Here is a 16,502-nt window from a genome sequence, read left to right on the forward strand (position 1 = left end):
CATGATTCTGTTTTATCTCTTTCCCCCCTTTTACTGTAGAATTAGTGGATTTTGTTTGCGATTGTGATTGTACAGTTAATTGTGAAAATATGGAGATCCAAACAATAGCTGATGTACACTTGAATAAAACATGAAATAGACTCATATAAGACTGGTAACTTAAAAAAAAAAAAAAAAAAATCCATTTTTTAATTAATTTTGTCAACTAAGTGTTGCGCTGTAACAGTATAAGGTCAGCACTCGTCCTGCTCTTATCTCCAACATAATTCTAGTATTTATTTTTCAAATTGAAAAGTAGATGGAATCATGGAATTCCACACTATTCACAACAGTTTTCGTTCAAATTTGTGATCAAAATGGAGTTTAACGTCTGAAAAGAAAAACACTAGAATTGCATCATTGGTGCAGTTCTATCTAATATTCAAAGAATTAAAATTTTAATTTCTAAATAAAAAAATCTAATTCTAGATATACAAATCAGAGAATTAGTCATTAATCTAGTAGCAAAGACAATACCCTCCGTGTAGAAGGTTTTGAAACCCAGATTAAAAAATTACCTGTAGATATTAAATAGTTGAATGACTTAACATCCAATCTTAACTCAAAAAGATATACAAATCAAACAACGAAAAATTAATATTTTCTCACATGATTCAATTAAATTAGTATTTAGTACTCTCTTTTCATGTTATTATAACTATTTCTCTGATGATCAAAACACATATTTAAGATCTTGAGTGAACAAGCTATAGAGTAGATAATGGACTGTACGGATCAGAACTAACTATATACGCTGTCTACCACGGTTTCATATTCATTGCCAGAAAAGAAGAAACAGTAACGATGTCTCGTAGACCGTACGAGTCTGCAGCATCTGCATTAACGCACCGTTAGCCCACATCTGGAATTAGACAATTGCTAAAACCCGAACGGGTATGACCCGTTTTACCCGACCCGTACCCGTTACCCGAGGTACCCGTACCCGTGCCCGGGTATAGGCGGGTAAACGGGTACGGATTTGAGACGAACCAGACTCAAGGATTCGGAAAAAAAAACCCGCCCAACCCGTACCCGAAACCCGCCTACCCGCACCCGTTTTACCCGTACCCGCACCCGTTTACCCGACCAACTTTACCCGTTTACCCGTGTACCTTTACCCGTTTACCCGTGTATCTTTACCCGTTTACCCGTTTTTTTTTAATTCAAAATTCAAAATTATTTTGCCGCAAAAAAAAATAGTATTAAAAATAGAAAAAATAACTAAAAAACAGAAAAAATAATATTAAAAAACGAAAAAAAAATAAAATACCCGTACCCTACCCGTCCTACCCGACTACCCGTACCCGAGGTACCCGTACCCGTTACCCGAGACGGGCACGGGTTTGAAACGGGTAGGGTACACTCTTTTAAAAACCTACCCGACCTACCCGTACCCGTCTACCCGACTACCCGTCCTACCCGTACCCGCCCTACCCGACTACCCGACCCGGGTATACCCGAGGTACCCGTACCCTACCCGTTAGCAAACCACTATCTGGAATACACGGGATCCTTTAATCTTCGTGCAGATTTAATTTGCACGGTCCAGATCTAAACTCAAAATGTCACGTCGTAACATACATAACATACATAATCAAATGTGACTGGTCATGTATAACTACTTTTATATCATATTTTAAAGTAGTTCATTGAAAAAAATGACGTTAGAAATACTAATCACATAAATTGCAAACTAAAAATGAAATGATGTTAAAAAATAGTACTGGTCAAGTTTTTCAGAAAAATGTTAAAAAATATGTTTTTTTTTTTTTTTTTTTTTTTTTTGCAAAATAAATTTAAGGAAAATGATGTTGGATTGGAATTGAACTGATCATATAATGTATCAAGTGACGTAACGTGACGTGACTATGTCAGTTTGCGTGATGTATCGTATTGATGAGGTATTTTTAACCAAAAAAAGATATGTCACGTGACTCATTTAATTAGCTGATACACATAACATAACGTGTTGTAACAAAATCGGTAGTGATGTGACTAATATCTTTTATATGACAAAGAGTCTGATGGAATCAGATCTCCTGCCCTCTGGGGTGCAGGAAATTCCTGCTCCTAAAGTCACTGCGGAGTGGGCCCGGTTACTGTTAAAGGGTTTAGGGTTAAAATGATTTTGGGTTTAGGGTTAAATGGGGCCCCACTCTACAGTAACTCTGGGGGGGCAGACGATTCGGTCCCGAGTCTGACGCTAATTTTTCTTTGGGCTTGGCGTTAATCTTGAACTATATTATTATATACCTAAATGTTCAATGTAACAGACAACGTCCAGTTTAAAGAACTGGAGAGCAAAGGAATAATAGTGGCAAGAGGGTTTAAATGCCTTTATTTTTTAGAGAAATGTTCTTGTATCCCGAGCCATCATACCCGAGCGCGTCTCTCAAGTAGTTTAATAGTAAAAACTTCCAATGTTATCTAACTTCAATTTCCAGCACCAATATCAAAATATTTAAAGCTATGTTTATAACATTTTACAATACTACTCGCAATCATGTAAATCTCTGACTGAAAGCATTAAAATTCTAAATCTGCATAGTTTTAACTCCTAATTACTTTTATCTTCAAGCCAAAAACGGAAAGATTCTTTTACCTCACTCTTTTTTATTTTTTCTCTGATCATTATAATTTATTTTCCCGATTATCCGTGATGAATTTTACGAATTTAAAAATACGAATGTTTTATATTCGATTTTATTTTTCAAATAAGATCCATGAAGAAATACTTTTGAGTAATTTTAAAGTCATCAAGTTTTTATATCTCAGTCTACAACCATTAAAATTTTCAAGGCTTTACATGAGGTTTATATGCTTTGTAAATGCAATGTTATTGTTGAGGTTTATATGCTTTGAAATGTTATTGTTGAGGTTTTAATTCTTTGTACATAAAGTTTATATGCTTTGTAAATGAGCTTTGTAAATGCAGTGTTATTGTTGAGGTTCATATGCTTTGAAATGTTATTGTTAAGGTTTTAATTCTTTGTACATGAGGTTTATATGTTTTGTAAATGCAGTGTTATTGTTGAGATTTATATGCTTTGAAATGTTATTGTTGAGGTTTTAATTCTTTGTACATGAGGTTTATATGCTTTGAAATGTTATTGTTGAAATTTTAATTCTTTGTACATGAGGTTTATATGTTTTATTCTAGAGATTTAAAGTGTTATTAATGAGGTTTATATGCTTGTAAACAGAGGTTTAAATTATTTTGAAGTAAAATAAAAAAAAATGAAAGTCACAAAGATTTAAAGTGGTAAAAAAAATTACGACATAAATATAAATCGGATAAAAAATGTTCATATTTTTAGATTCACAAAATTCATCACGGATCGTCGAGAAAATGGATGAGAATGATCAGAAAAAAAAATTAAAAAAATTTGTGAAAGGAATCTTTCCGTTTTTGGCTTGAAAACAAAAGTAGTTAGGAGTTAAAACTATACAGGTTTAGAATTTTAATGCTTGCAGACAGATGTTTAAATGCTTGTGAGTAGCATTGTGAAATGTTATAAACAGTGCTTTAAATGCTTGGATATTAGCGCTAAAAATGAAAGTTAGATAACATTTGAAGTTTTTTTTTGTTAAACTACTCGGGGGACATGCTTGAGGATTTTGTTTGAGATACAATTATCAGGCTCCTATTTTTTATATGTATTTCCATTATACTTTTATTTTTGTTTTTAGTTTTTTGATAGTATAAATTTTAAAACTTATATGTCAAAATAAAACATTAGATGTAAAATATATTATTTTCTTTACATGCACATTATAAATTTATTATTTTTAGTTTTGTTTTATATGAATCAATAATTAAAAAAATTCAACGTTCAAAATTTATCTATATGAATGTATTTTTACAAGCTCTTGATACTGATGAGAGCAAGTTGAAATGTCATAATATTTTATATATGCATAGAAAAAATAATATAGATCAGATCTAATGGTTTTATTTTAGAATTTGAGTTTTAAATTTTAATTTATTAATGTTTAAAAAATGAAGGCATTGGAAATGTCATGCTCATTATTAATTTATTTATAATTTTACGAGTCAAAGTCTATAAAATTAAGAATATCCCAATTGTGTGTTCTAAATTTAATTGTTGATTAGTTGTGTCTAGCTATCAATTCCCTAGCAAACGCCTCTGCCTTTAAAAACCAAAGACAGGATCAAGCACGCACTTAAAACATTGAATCTGACCAAAGAATCCTTGCACCTCAGGTCAACAAGAACTTCCAAGCAATTGCTCTTCTCCACCTTTGTAGATAGAGCAAAAATATGGACGAATGAATGTGGAATGAAAGGGTTACTTGTATTTAGGTTGCATCCCCACCAAATGCTGCATGGGTTTCCTCTAGAGCAAAGAGCAAAGGATCGACTTCATAACAAGGGCTGAAGGTACGTAGTTTATACAATTATAAGGCTAATATTGCCAAAAAAAAAAAGGAGCAATAACAGAAAGAAGGAAGTCTCCATAAATGGTTAACATCAATATTAATTGGGATTGAGCAGAAAGAGAGAGAAAGTGGAAGGTCTAATCTGCAAAAATTTTAATTCTTGGTATGCTCCATGGGAAATAAATCTGCTGTGATTCTGGAGAATCACAGGAACTTCTGCAATTCCCAATCCATTGCAATCATTTCTCTTTATGCACGAATCTCAAAAACAAATAATTTAGATGCACGAATTTTAAAATTGATGAATGGATAGATTTAGGATTGAATTAAGGGTTCTGTGATTCTCCAGAATCAAAGCAGATTAATTTACTTCCATGCTCCATGTTATCATGTAATTAGTCATGACAAACTTCTAACATGGTTATATATACTGATTTCTCATACTTTACAGTTTAAATATTCTTATCAAATAGGTTTGTGAATAGAGAAAACCAGGGTGCCCAGCATAGTGACAAATGAATTATTCGGGTTTGGTTCGGCGAGATCAAAAATTCGTTATTCGGGAATGATTCGGAGTTATTCGGATCAGAAATCTCAGTCCTGCAAGGAAACAAAAAAAAATTTGTTCTTGGAAAATTTAGAAAAAATTCGTCAATAATTCGTAAAATTTTAAAAAATTTTCGTAAAATTCACAAATTATTCAGATATCTTGTCACTACGTTGCCCAGTTACAAATATCGAGAGCTTCAAATAATCCGAGAATGACAGTGTTTTTGGATTTCAAATAATCCGAAATGAGTTAGAATTTTTCTGCTCAAAGTCAGGGCCCAACTGAAGCCCGACTAGTTCTCTGCTTTGCATACATAATTACTGTGTTGGGCCGAATTTGAGCCCAAAAGAGGCCTAACAGCCTAGACCTCCTCAGCGCTTTCTCCTTCTCCGCAATGGATAATTATAGAAATCCGTATCCACTATACCCACAATACGAAGAATACCCGCCACGTAACCAGTCATACCCTGATCCGAACCAGATCCCATACGGCTTCCCACCACCAAACAAGCCCGACCTTGATCCGAACCAGCTCTTATATGGATACACGTCACCAAACTATTCCAACCCTGATCCGAACCAGCTCCCCTACGGGTACCCACGTAACCCATCACCAAACAAGCCTGACCTTGATCCGAACCAGTTCTCATACGGATACCCGCCACCAAATCATCCCAACCCTGATCCGAACCCGCATCCAATTAGCCCGTACCTCAGCTCCTCTGTCTCTTTACCCTCTCATCTGCATAACCTAGCCTTGCAATTCAGCCCTTCCGGTAAATTGCAATACCCTCTACCTGTTAACGCACCTAATCCATACGATCCCTACCCTCCCTCTCCTCCCACTTACCTGAATCCGAATCTCTACCCGCATCCGCTACCATCCAGCTTTCACCACATTGGAAGCGGCCATTATGACAACCCCAACCATTTGTGCTATCCCCCTTCCTCGGCCCATGATGGATTGGCCACGTCATCATCATTGTCGCACCACCAGGTCCAGAGGTATGATTCGTTTGGCAGTTATGCTAACTCTCCGTTATCAGAACATGGTGGCACCTTTTCTGGTTCACAGTATGGTACCAGTCAGATTGTACCATATACCGGATCTCCAAGCGGCAAAGGGAAGTCATCAATGAAGGTTCTTCTCCTTCATGGAAGTCTAGACATATTTATCAAATGTGCGAAAAATTTGCCCAATAAGGATATGTTTCACAAGATTGTTAATGATCTTATTGGGCCCCGCATAACCATCACTAGTGACCCATATGTAACTGTCTCTGTTTGCAATGCTGTTATAGCACGTACATATGTGATTGACAACAACGAGAACCCCACATGGGACCAGCATTTCTATGTTCCGGTGGCGCATGAGGATACTAGGGTGTTGTTCACAGTAAAAGATAATGACGTAGTCCGTGCACAGATTATTGGTACTGTGTCAATCCCCGCTGAAAAGATCTACACAGGGGAGAGGATCGATGGCACATTTCCAGTTCTCGGGCCAAATGGAAAGCCGTGCAACCAAGGAGCCGTGTTGAGTTTCTCAATACAATACATCCCGGTTGCGAGGCTTACAATGTACCACCGCGGTGTTACTGTGGGGTTGGATTTCAAAGGCGTGCCCAATACATACTTTCCTCTTAGAAGGGGAGGTAAGGTAACGTTGTACCAAGATGCACACGTGCCTGACAATTGCTTGCCAAACTTCTGGCTTGAAAACGGAGTGAAGTATAAGCATGGGCAGTGTTGGAGAGATGTCTTTGATGCGATTAGTGGTGCTACCAGGTTGATTTATATTGTTGGTTGGTCGGTTTTTCACACAGTCACTCTAGTTCGTGATGGAGGAAAAGGGAATATGGTTACATTGGGTGAACTCCTCAAGCGCAAATCACAAGAAGGGGCTAGGGTTTGCCTCCTCATTTGGGATGATCCATTCTCTGTGAGCTTTCTTGGTTTAAAAACTGTAAGTTTTCATTTTGTCTGGATAACTCATGTTAATTACTGTGTCTTTAGTTTGTCTAGACAAACATACTGATCTATGAGTTGAGACTTCTTGGCAGGCTGGGGTTATGGGCACAAATGACGAGGTGACACGGCATTTCTTTAAGCATTCATCAGTCAATGTGTTGGTTTGCCCTCGTGCTGCTGGCAAAAAGCACAGCTTTGTTAAAAAGAAGGTCATCTGAATTAACCTTTTATGGTAGTTAAATAAAATTAATGGTGACATTGGATCAATCGTAACAAAAAGGATTGCCCATATATATTTTTTTTTTCATTTGCTACATTATAGAATTTTCACATATCAAGAAAAATATCTAAAATGAGAGGAAGTAGAGCATATTCTTTACCTTCAGAAAAACAAATACAAAGGTATAATTGCATAGGACTTATAAAACCAAAAAAGGAGAGGTGACTGACACACACACAAAAACAAAGATTGATCGATACAAAATCATGTGGTGAATCCAGAACTTGCTCATAGAAGAAGAGACTAGTTATGCTTTGTGTTCAATTGACCTCAAAGCCCTTTATTTTCTTTCCCAGTAAGGGGTAATGACTCGTATGGTAATAGCACTGATTGACAGAAGTTAAGAACTGCCTTCTTTTGTGTAACTGTTGTTTCTATCATGAAACTGCTTCATCGAGAACTGCTTCATTCAATTTTTTTTATTATTTTCTATGGGAGAGTGCAGGAAATTGGAGCTATCTTTACACATCATCAGAAAACTGTTGTGGTAGATGCTGATGCTGGGAACTACAGAAGAAAAATAATTGCATTTGTTGGAGGGCTTGATCTATGTGGAGGCCGGTATGATACCCCAACACATCCTTTATTTAGGACTCTGGACACATTACACAAGGATGATTATTACAACCCCAACTTTAAGGTAATTAACTTTTTGCCTTTTGAATCCTGATTTATTTATAGTTAGGTAACTTTGGTTAGTATAGTAAATGGTTCCAAGACTAGATTTGTGTCATTTCTGAATTTGGTGTTACAAATTGGTTATTGGAAAGTGGAAGTTGGAGCTTTGGGTAGAAAGTCTGATTGAAGTGGGATAATTTATGATAGAATTTAAAAAAATGGGAAATATGTCGACTAATTAAGCTTTTCAATTGAGCAAAAGAAAACGTTCGTCTTGCCCCTAATTTGATCTTCATAAAAAGACCATTAACAAAAGAGTGAGGCTATGGTACTATGCATAGCGTACTTTGGTTAGTACTATGGATGTATATTTTCATTTTCAAAATTCAAACAATCGATCCATTCTGCTCAACATGTGATCTCCATATGAAAATTTGCTTGGATGCCAAATTTTACATTTTTTAGAATTTTTTTATATAGGTACAAAATTACTTGATCTAAAGATTCTAGACCATTCGAAAGTAGTGATTTTCTACCTATCTAAAAAAATAGTAAAAAAAATCTTACAAATATAAAATTTGGTCTCCATGTACATTTTCATATGCAAGATCATGATGAACAGTTTGGATCGACTTTATACTTTCAAAATGAAGATATGAATCTGTAGTACGGACCAAAGTGTACTATGCATAGTTCCGTAGCCTCACTCTTAAAAAAAATGAATAACTAAATAAGTACAAACATATGCTGTATGTTATTTTCCTTCGCATCTGCAGGAGGTCGATACTCGTGGTCCAAGAGAGCCATGGCATGACTTGCACTCTAAAATCGATGGTCCAGCAGCATATGATGTGCTGAGAAATTTTGAAGAGCGCTGGCGAAAAGCGGCAGAACGGCACGGTCTTAAGAAAATGGTGAAGTCTTATGATGACGTGTTGCTTAATCTTAAGAGTATTCCAGAGATATTACTTGATGATACGCCTTACATAAGTGACAATGATCCAGAATCTTGGCACGTGCAGGTATGCTCCATCATCCTAATTAATTTGTTAATTTTTTTTTTTTAACAAGTTCATGGAACACGCAAAAAATAAAAAATAAACAATTTCATGGGACGAAGGTACAATCTGGTCATAAAATAGTTCTACAGTATGCAGTGAGGGATGGAAGGGTGGCCAGGGACCCACCCTCCCTGATAAAAAAATCATTTGAAAAATGTACTTTAAGGTCTTTGAAAATTTTGTGCTTTTATTAGACAAATGTGAGAAACATTAGAAACTTTTTTAAAAAGGCTGCAAGTACGGCATTTTAAGATTGAAACTAAATGTTGGTTAATTTAATTTAGAGGAGGGTTCCAATGTCTCATGTTTTCCATACCTCATTATATCTCATATTTTATATCTTTGTTTTCAAAGTCCAAATTGTTGATCCGAACTGTTCAACATGATATGTATGCTAAAATATGCCTAGGGATGAAATTTTATAATTTAAAAAAAAAAAATACTATTTTTTAAGATAGGTACAAAATGACTGTTTTTGGACTGTTAAAAAACAGTGATTTTCAACCCATCTTAAAAAATAGTAAAAAAATTACAAAAATTATAAAATTTCATCTACAACTATATTTTAGTATGGATATTAGGTTGAACTGTTTGGATTGACAATTTAGACTTTAAAAACGAAAATATAAAATATGAGATAGGATGAGGTATGAAGGGCATGAGGCATTGGAACCCTCCTCTTTAATTTAATGGCTATCAAAATAAGTACCATATATTCTGGCTCTGTTGCTGCCAGTACGATATTTAATCTGTATGCTAGCTAAACAAGTTCTTATTTGGTGAATTTGCATTTTTTTGTGGCTAGTTAGATTACACTAACATACAATCTACTTACCAATAGCCACCTACTAAACACCATTAATACCAGTCAGCCAAACCAACCATTGTGGCAAAACATTTTTAGAGTTTTAATGAGCCTCAATTCAGATACCCAGAGGATGGATCAGAGAGTAGGGGTGTGCATTGGATCCGGTTTATTTGGTTTTCAACCAAACCGACAAATTTTGGATAAAATGGTTCGGTATTACAGTTAAATGATTCAGTTCGGTTGAATATTTGAATTATTTTGGTTTTTTATATTTGGTTCAGTTTAATCTCTCTTATTTCGGCTCAACCAAACAAACCGAATTACTTGATATTTACTTGAATTATTTCGATTTTGTATATTTGATTTGGTTTAATCTCTCTTATTTCGGTTTGACTGATATTTATACCTTGATATTTATTGCTCTGATTATTAACTGTATTTGTGTATTGAATTGTTTTTTTGAAATTTGATCTCTCTTGGACCACGAATATCGACTTCCTTATTTACTTCGGTTTTTTTTTGGTTCGCTTGACAAGTTTAATTCAGTTAGATTTTTGAAACCAATTAAAATTTTGATTTGACAATTTTAATTCGATCGTAACCGAACCAACTGTTTGAACACCCCTAGCAGGGAGAGCTGAGCTAAGCATTGAGAGCAGGTCTGATGCCCATCGGACCTACTTTGGTTTGATGGGCTCAATCACTGTCCGATCTGCTTCAAGATGCGTGCACTCCACTTTAAAATGTGTGCGTGTAAGCTTCAATGTGTGCACAGATGTGAAAACTGATCGGACGGTCTTGGAGCTCATTGGACCCAAAAGTTGGTCCAAATGGGCATCGGACGTACTCCATTATTGAGATATGCCACTACACACCAGAAGTCCAGTACAGGTCCTGATTGATACTGTACCTTACTGACATGTGAACACCTGTTATTTAATCATATATTTGTTGTTTCCTTGTGATTGACGAAATAGATGTTCAGATCTATTGACTCAAGCTCGGCTGAAGGTTTTCCGAAGGATCCAAGGGAAGCAAGCCTAAGTGTATGTAATTCTAAAGAGAAGACCTTTTCTTTTTCAACAACAACAACAACAACAACCCAATCATAATCATAAAGCATTTAAAAACTTTCTCTTGAATTGCAGAACCTTGTGTGTGGGAAGAATGTTTTGATTGATACGAGCATACATACTGCTTATGTAAATGCCATCCGTGCAAGCCCAGCACTTCATTTACATTGAAAATCAGTATTTTGTCGGTTCTTCCTTCCACTGGGATTCCAACAAAGAAACAGGTAAATATTGATATTACTTCATGCAATACTAATTGCATATTTAGTCAATGACTGGATTTTTCTGATAACGACAGCTTAGAAAATCACAAAAAAATGTAAAGAAAAAGTTTAATAGTTAGTTATTGGTTGAAGATAGCAACACTTCCCTTGGTCTGCTTTACTTTGGATCAGTACCACAACCCTTTTAATATGAAAAGAAGTTATAGTAATTGTTTATCTTATACGAGCAAGTTATATGACTTTCCAATACACAGAGTGTCACAGTTTTACATTTGTGTCTCCACATAAAATGATTCTATCCAAGGAAATTGTGCATTGATATGATAATTAGTTTGATATCAATTCTTCAACTGCAGGTGCCAATAATCTGATACCAATTGAGATTGCCTTAAAAATTGCAAACAAGATAAAAGCAAATGAGAGGTTCGCTGCATACATTGTAATTCCAATGTGGCCAGAGGGCATTCCAACAAGTTTCGCTACACAGAGAATTCTATATTGGCAGGTTAGCTTTATATTTTTTGGAGTTCCCTGATTTATATTATAATATTGCAAGTATTTACAATTTCGACTTAATGAGTACTAGCTGACTCAAATCTGATTTCATTCCATGTTTTTGATGTCTTATTTTTTTTTTTGAGAACCGGACAGAGACCATGTTTTTGTTGTCAATACATGATTTTACAAGCAGGTATGGTGATGCCATGAGTTGAACCATGGTTCTGAGTTTTGACCTTTTGATGGTTGTTTCGTGTTTGTGTTTGGTTTTTCTTGCCTTTTCTAGGCTTGGGTGATATTTAAGCTATTATGGGTAAACTGAGGCATTATTGCAGACTAAAGTGTTAAAAGAGGCAAATTAGGTTAAATCAGTTGTTGTTTGCCAAAGTTTGCGATTGGTTTGTTTTGGGTAAATGCTGGACAAAGTCTAGCTTAGCTGAGATATTTAGTAGTATAACTGTATAACCTGACAGATTCTGAACCACTTCTGACTAGAACTGCAATTTCTTTAAGATTTCTTTGGTTCTTTTGTAGTGAAGTAAATGGGCAATTTGGCAATAAAACAATTTTAGTGAGGCTAGGGTACTATGCATAGTGCATGTTGGTCCGTACTATGGATCAATATCTCTATTTTCGTAGTCCAAACAGTTAATATGAACCGTTCATCATGATCTCCATATGAAAATGTACTTGTAGGTTAAATTTTATATTTTCAGAATATTTTTTTAATGTTTTAGATAGTTAGAAAATCACTTGATCTAGAACCTAATGGTTCTAGACCATTCTAAACTAGTGATTTTCTACATTTTCATATGAAGATCACGTTAAATGGTTCAGATCGATTGTTTGAACATTGAAAACAAAAATATTGATCCATAGTACGGACCAATCCGCGCTATGCATACTACCATAGCCTCACTCATAAAACAATATTGCAGTTAATGTACTTAAGTAGATCTAGTTCTTTGATTGCAGAAGAAGACAATGCAGATGATGTATGAGACAATCTACAGGGCTCTAAAGGAAGCTGGCCTGGAGGACAAGTATGAGCCACAAGATTACCTGAATTTCTTTTGCCTTGGTAACCGTGAGCCTCTAGACCGAGTACCAGAAAAAAGTTCAAATTCAAATAACACACAGGTAAATTGTGTGTTTTGTTTTCATTCGTTGTATTCATAAAGAAATAGGTCATGATTAGTACTAGCTAGGCAACCAAATTGTGAGAGACTTAATAATGAAAAATGTACTTTTAAAAGGACAGGGACCTACTAGTTTTGATCTGAGTGATACTGCATGTATCATTAGAGACCTTTACTGAGAACCATAACTGTTTAGGCGAATAATAGAAGGTACCCAGAATGCTTTGTTATGTTGACATCTGCTGCTATGGTCAGGTAAGTGCAAGGAAAAATAGGAGGTTTATGATATACGTTCACTCGAAAGGTATGATAGTGGATGATGAGTATGTGATAATTGGATCAGCCAATATAAACCAGCGATCTCTTGAAGGAACCAGAGATACAGAGATTGCAATGGGTGTGTACCAGCCGCATTACACTTGGGCTATAAAGCAATCTGCTCCGCATGGTCAGGTAAGTCGTTAACTTTTGTTCGGTAGGAATTTGTTTTGGGTGTGGGGGTTGGGGGGGGGGGGGGGGGGGGGGGGGGGGTAATGTTGTAAGGGTGCTTAGCCTTTTACTTTTATTAATAGGATTATGATTAAAGCCCATTTTGGGCTAACTCACCTAACCGACTCCTTCACAAATCATATCCTTTCATGCCACATTTAGGGACAATCTGACATGGCCATCTATACGAATCTAAATGCAGATCAGATGGTTTAGACTGGGCTTTGAACCAAACTCGGTCCACATTCATTTATAATTGCATATTTATACATAAATAGAAAGAGGCGTAATTATGTGAGTCTTAGATATAGATGGTGTTTGTTCACTTTAAACCTTTTTGAGGGAGAAGATATTTCTCATTTTTCAGGGGTTCTTTTGCATTATCTCGTGATATTTCACAGAGTCAGTGCTCGCCTGAACTTAGCACATACAAATCTGATGAAATATATTAAATGCAGATATATGGGTACAGAATGTCATTATGGGCCGAGCACACCGGTACCAGTGAGGAAATTTTCAACCAACCGCAGAGCATTGAATGTGTAAGAAGGGTACGCAGCATGGGAGAACTCAACTGGAAGCAGTTTGTCTCAGATGAAGTAACAGATATGAGAGGCCACCTCCTAAAGTATCCTCTTAATGTGGACCGCAGGGGCAAGGTAACATCCCTGCCAGGCTGTAAGACTTTCCCAGATTTGGGAGGGGAGATAGGTGGTTCTGTACCAGCAGAGATTTTGCATATACCAGCTGAGAATATTACCATATGATTATTGAACTTAACCGCGTAAGTAATGATGTTTGTTAGTTTCAGCCGTTTGGGTAAATGATGCATCAAGGTCTGAGGTCATTGGTTTTCTTGTGTGCATGATTCTCTTTTATCTCTCTCCCTTTTTTAGCGATTGTATTTGTACACTAATTGTAAATATACACAGGGCCAGAGATCAAAATAATTGCTGTTCTACACTTAAATAAAACATGAGATAGAAGACAGGTAACATTTTTTTTAGAACTTCCCATTTTTGAATCGTGTTTAAATAAAGGTCTAGGATAGTACTGGATTAGCACTTTTCCGTGAACTCAGTCTTCCTGTAACAGTACAAGGTTAGCACTCGCCCTGCTCTTTTCTCCAACATAATTCTAGGATTTTTTTATTATATAAATTAAGAAATATAAAATCTTCAGAAAAGATATTGATTTTTTTTTTCACTTGTCAGCTGCTGGCAAGTTTTCAAAAACAAAAATGGAGATTGATTGTTTTTTTTTTTTTTTCTCGAAGAAAAGATGGAATTGGTGTGGTTCCTAGTACTCGGACAAGTCTATGGTCAAGATAGGGTTTAACATCTGTATAACACTGAGTATCCCCATTAGTGCGGTTCTGAAAACTTGCACCTGGTGTAACTCTGTGCAGTTAGAGTGGGAAAAATGGCACGGCACGGTTACGGCACGACACGTGTGACTGTTTCGTGCCGTAACTTGCGTGTCCCGTGTCGTGATCATTAGCGTGTCGTGATCAGCTTTTGAAAAATTTGGCATGGCACGTCACGCGAAAGATCCGGTCACGGTAATCAATATCGTGTCGTGATCATTAGCGTGTCGTGATCCGGTCACGTGTAATTAGGACCGTTAGGTCTTAATCAAATGATGAATTTTAAATAAACTAACTTAAATTATGAAAAAAAATAGTTAAACGTGAGAGACGTGACCAGTTATGTTTGAACACAACACGCGAGTCATGACGTGACTCGTGTGCCGTGACTATTTGCATGCCGTGACCACTCCTTAACATTTTAGTGATGGCACGGCATGTGTCACTATTCACTTAATCACGATACGGCACCAGACCAAAGTCACGGCGGTACGACACGTTTTTGACACGTTTTTTCCACTCTGCAGGTACATCCATTTTTTGAAAAAGAAATATTCATTCCCTTTCCTAAAGAATTAATTTTTTATTTTCTAAAAGGAAAATAATATAATTCTCGCTCTACAATTCAAACGAGTACTCTTTTCACATTACTCAAATTAGCACTCTTTTCATGTTATTCTAACTATTTTTATACTATTTCTCTAACGATCAAAAGTTCAATACACAACTTTAAGATCTGGAAGGAATAGCTATAGAGTAGATAATGGGCTGTACAGATCAAAACTATGTTTTATGTTGTAGCACTATTTTATGGAGTAAAACTAGGGTGTTGTTAAGTTCATCGAGCTTCTTGGTAAACTAAAGTATAAAAACTCATCGAATTGGCCTCAAATGACGAATTTAAATGTTGAAACCTGCCTATCTAATGAGTGATGCGTCTACTTGTAAATTTTTAATTGGTTTTAAAATTTTAAAATTTAAAATTTATCATATTGGTTTTAAATGACAAAATTCAATTCGTTGAAACCGATTTTATCTTACGAGTGATGCGTCTACATGTAAAAAAAATTAATTTTAGAATTAATTTAGTATAAAATCAAGCGGTCAAAATTAAAATGTTTATAAATTAATTTTAATGTATTCATTTTTGAACAATTACTGACCACTTCATTCTATATACAATTAATTCAAAATTTTAGAATTTTTGCATTTAGACACATCATTCTAAAGTAGATCGGTTCCAACAATTGAGATTTATTGTTTAAAATCAATCCAATAAATTTTAAAATTAAATTCACAAAAGAGATTTGATAAACTTAGAACATCTTAATTCTACTCAACAATAATGATATTGGTATATTGGGTCACCCAATAGAAGAATCCTTCTTTATTATTTTTTTATTAAAGGATTTCGGATTTCCAATACATCTCAGTATCTTGATATTATTCTTGATAATTGAATTTGACAATTTGTATCGAGTTTGGCTAGTATAATATTAGTGTCATTTCAACTTATATAACACCAACTCTAAAATCTATCAAATCGACTTCAAACGGTGAATCCAAACTGTTCAAACCGATCTACTTCATTAGTTGTGCGTTTACATGTAAAATTTATAACTTTTTGAATTTATTTAGTATTAAGTCAAGCAGTCAAATATGTGAGTTTTTAAGTTAATTTTAATACATTCATTTTTCAATATTTTTACCGCTTGATTTGATACTAAAATAACTCGAAAATATAAAAAAATTGTATGTAAACGCATCACTCATAATATAAATCGGTTTGAACGATTTGAATTAGTCGTTCAAAGTCGATTTGATAGGTTTTAGAATCGATGTTATATAGACTAAAATGACACTAATGTTATATTAGCTAAACTCATTTGTATCACTTCATAGAAAGACAAGACTCACGACACTGTACTAAGTCCGTGGTTCTAGAACAATCCTTAAAGACCCAAAAAAAAAAGCAATTTGACTTA

The 16,502-nt window shown here is 35.2% G+C and overlaps 1 pseudogene across 1 annotated transcript; it reads left to right on the forward strand.

Moving 5' to 3' along the window:
- Window positions 1-5,351: 5,351 nt before the first annotated feature.
- LOC144554073 (phospholipase D gamma 1-like) lies at window positions 5,352-14,200 on the forward strand (annotated as a pseudogene). The gene is made up of 10 exons (XR_013511530.1): window positions 5,352-6,956; window positions 7,054-7,170; window positions 7,687-7,881; window positions 8,636-8,881; window positions 10,706-10,774; window positions 10,877-11,025; window positions 11,382-11,530; window positions 12,499-12,663; window positions 12,918-13,115; window positions 13,610-14,200. The product of XR_013511530.1 is annotated as a phospholipase D gamma 1-like (transcript).
- Window positions 14,201-16,502: the final 2,302 nt, after the last annotated feature.

The sequence above is a fragment of the Carex rostrata genome, chromosome 5, assembly GCF_964058835.1.
Source record: "Carex rostrata chromosome 5, lpCarRost1.2, whole genome shotgun sequence".
NCBI classification, from domain to species: domain Eukaryota; kingdom Viridiplantae; phylum Streptophyta; class Magnoliopsida; order Poales; family Cyperaceae; genus Carex; species Carex rostrata.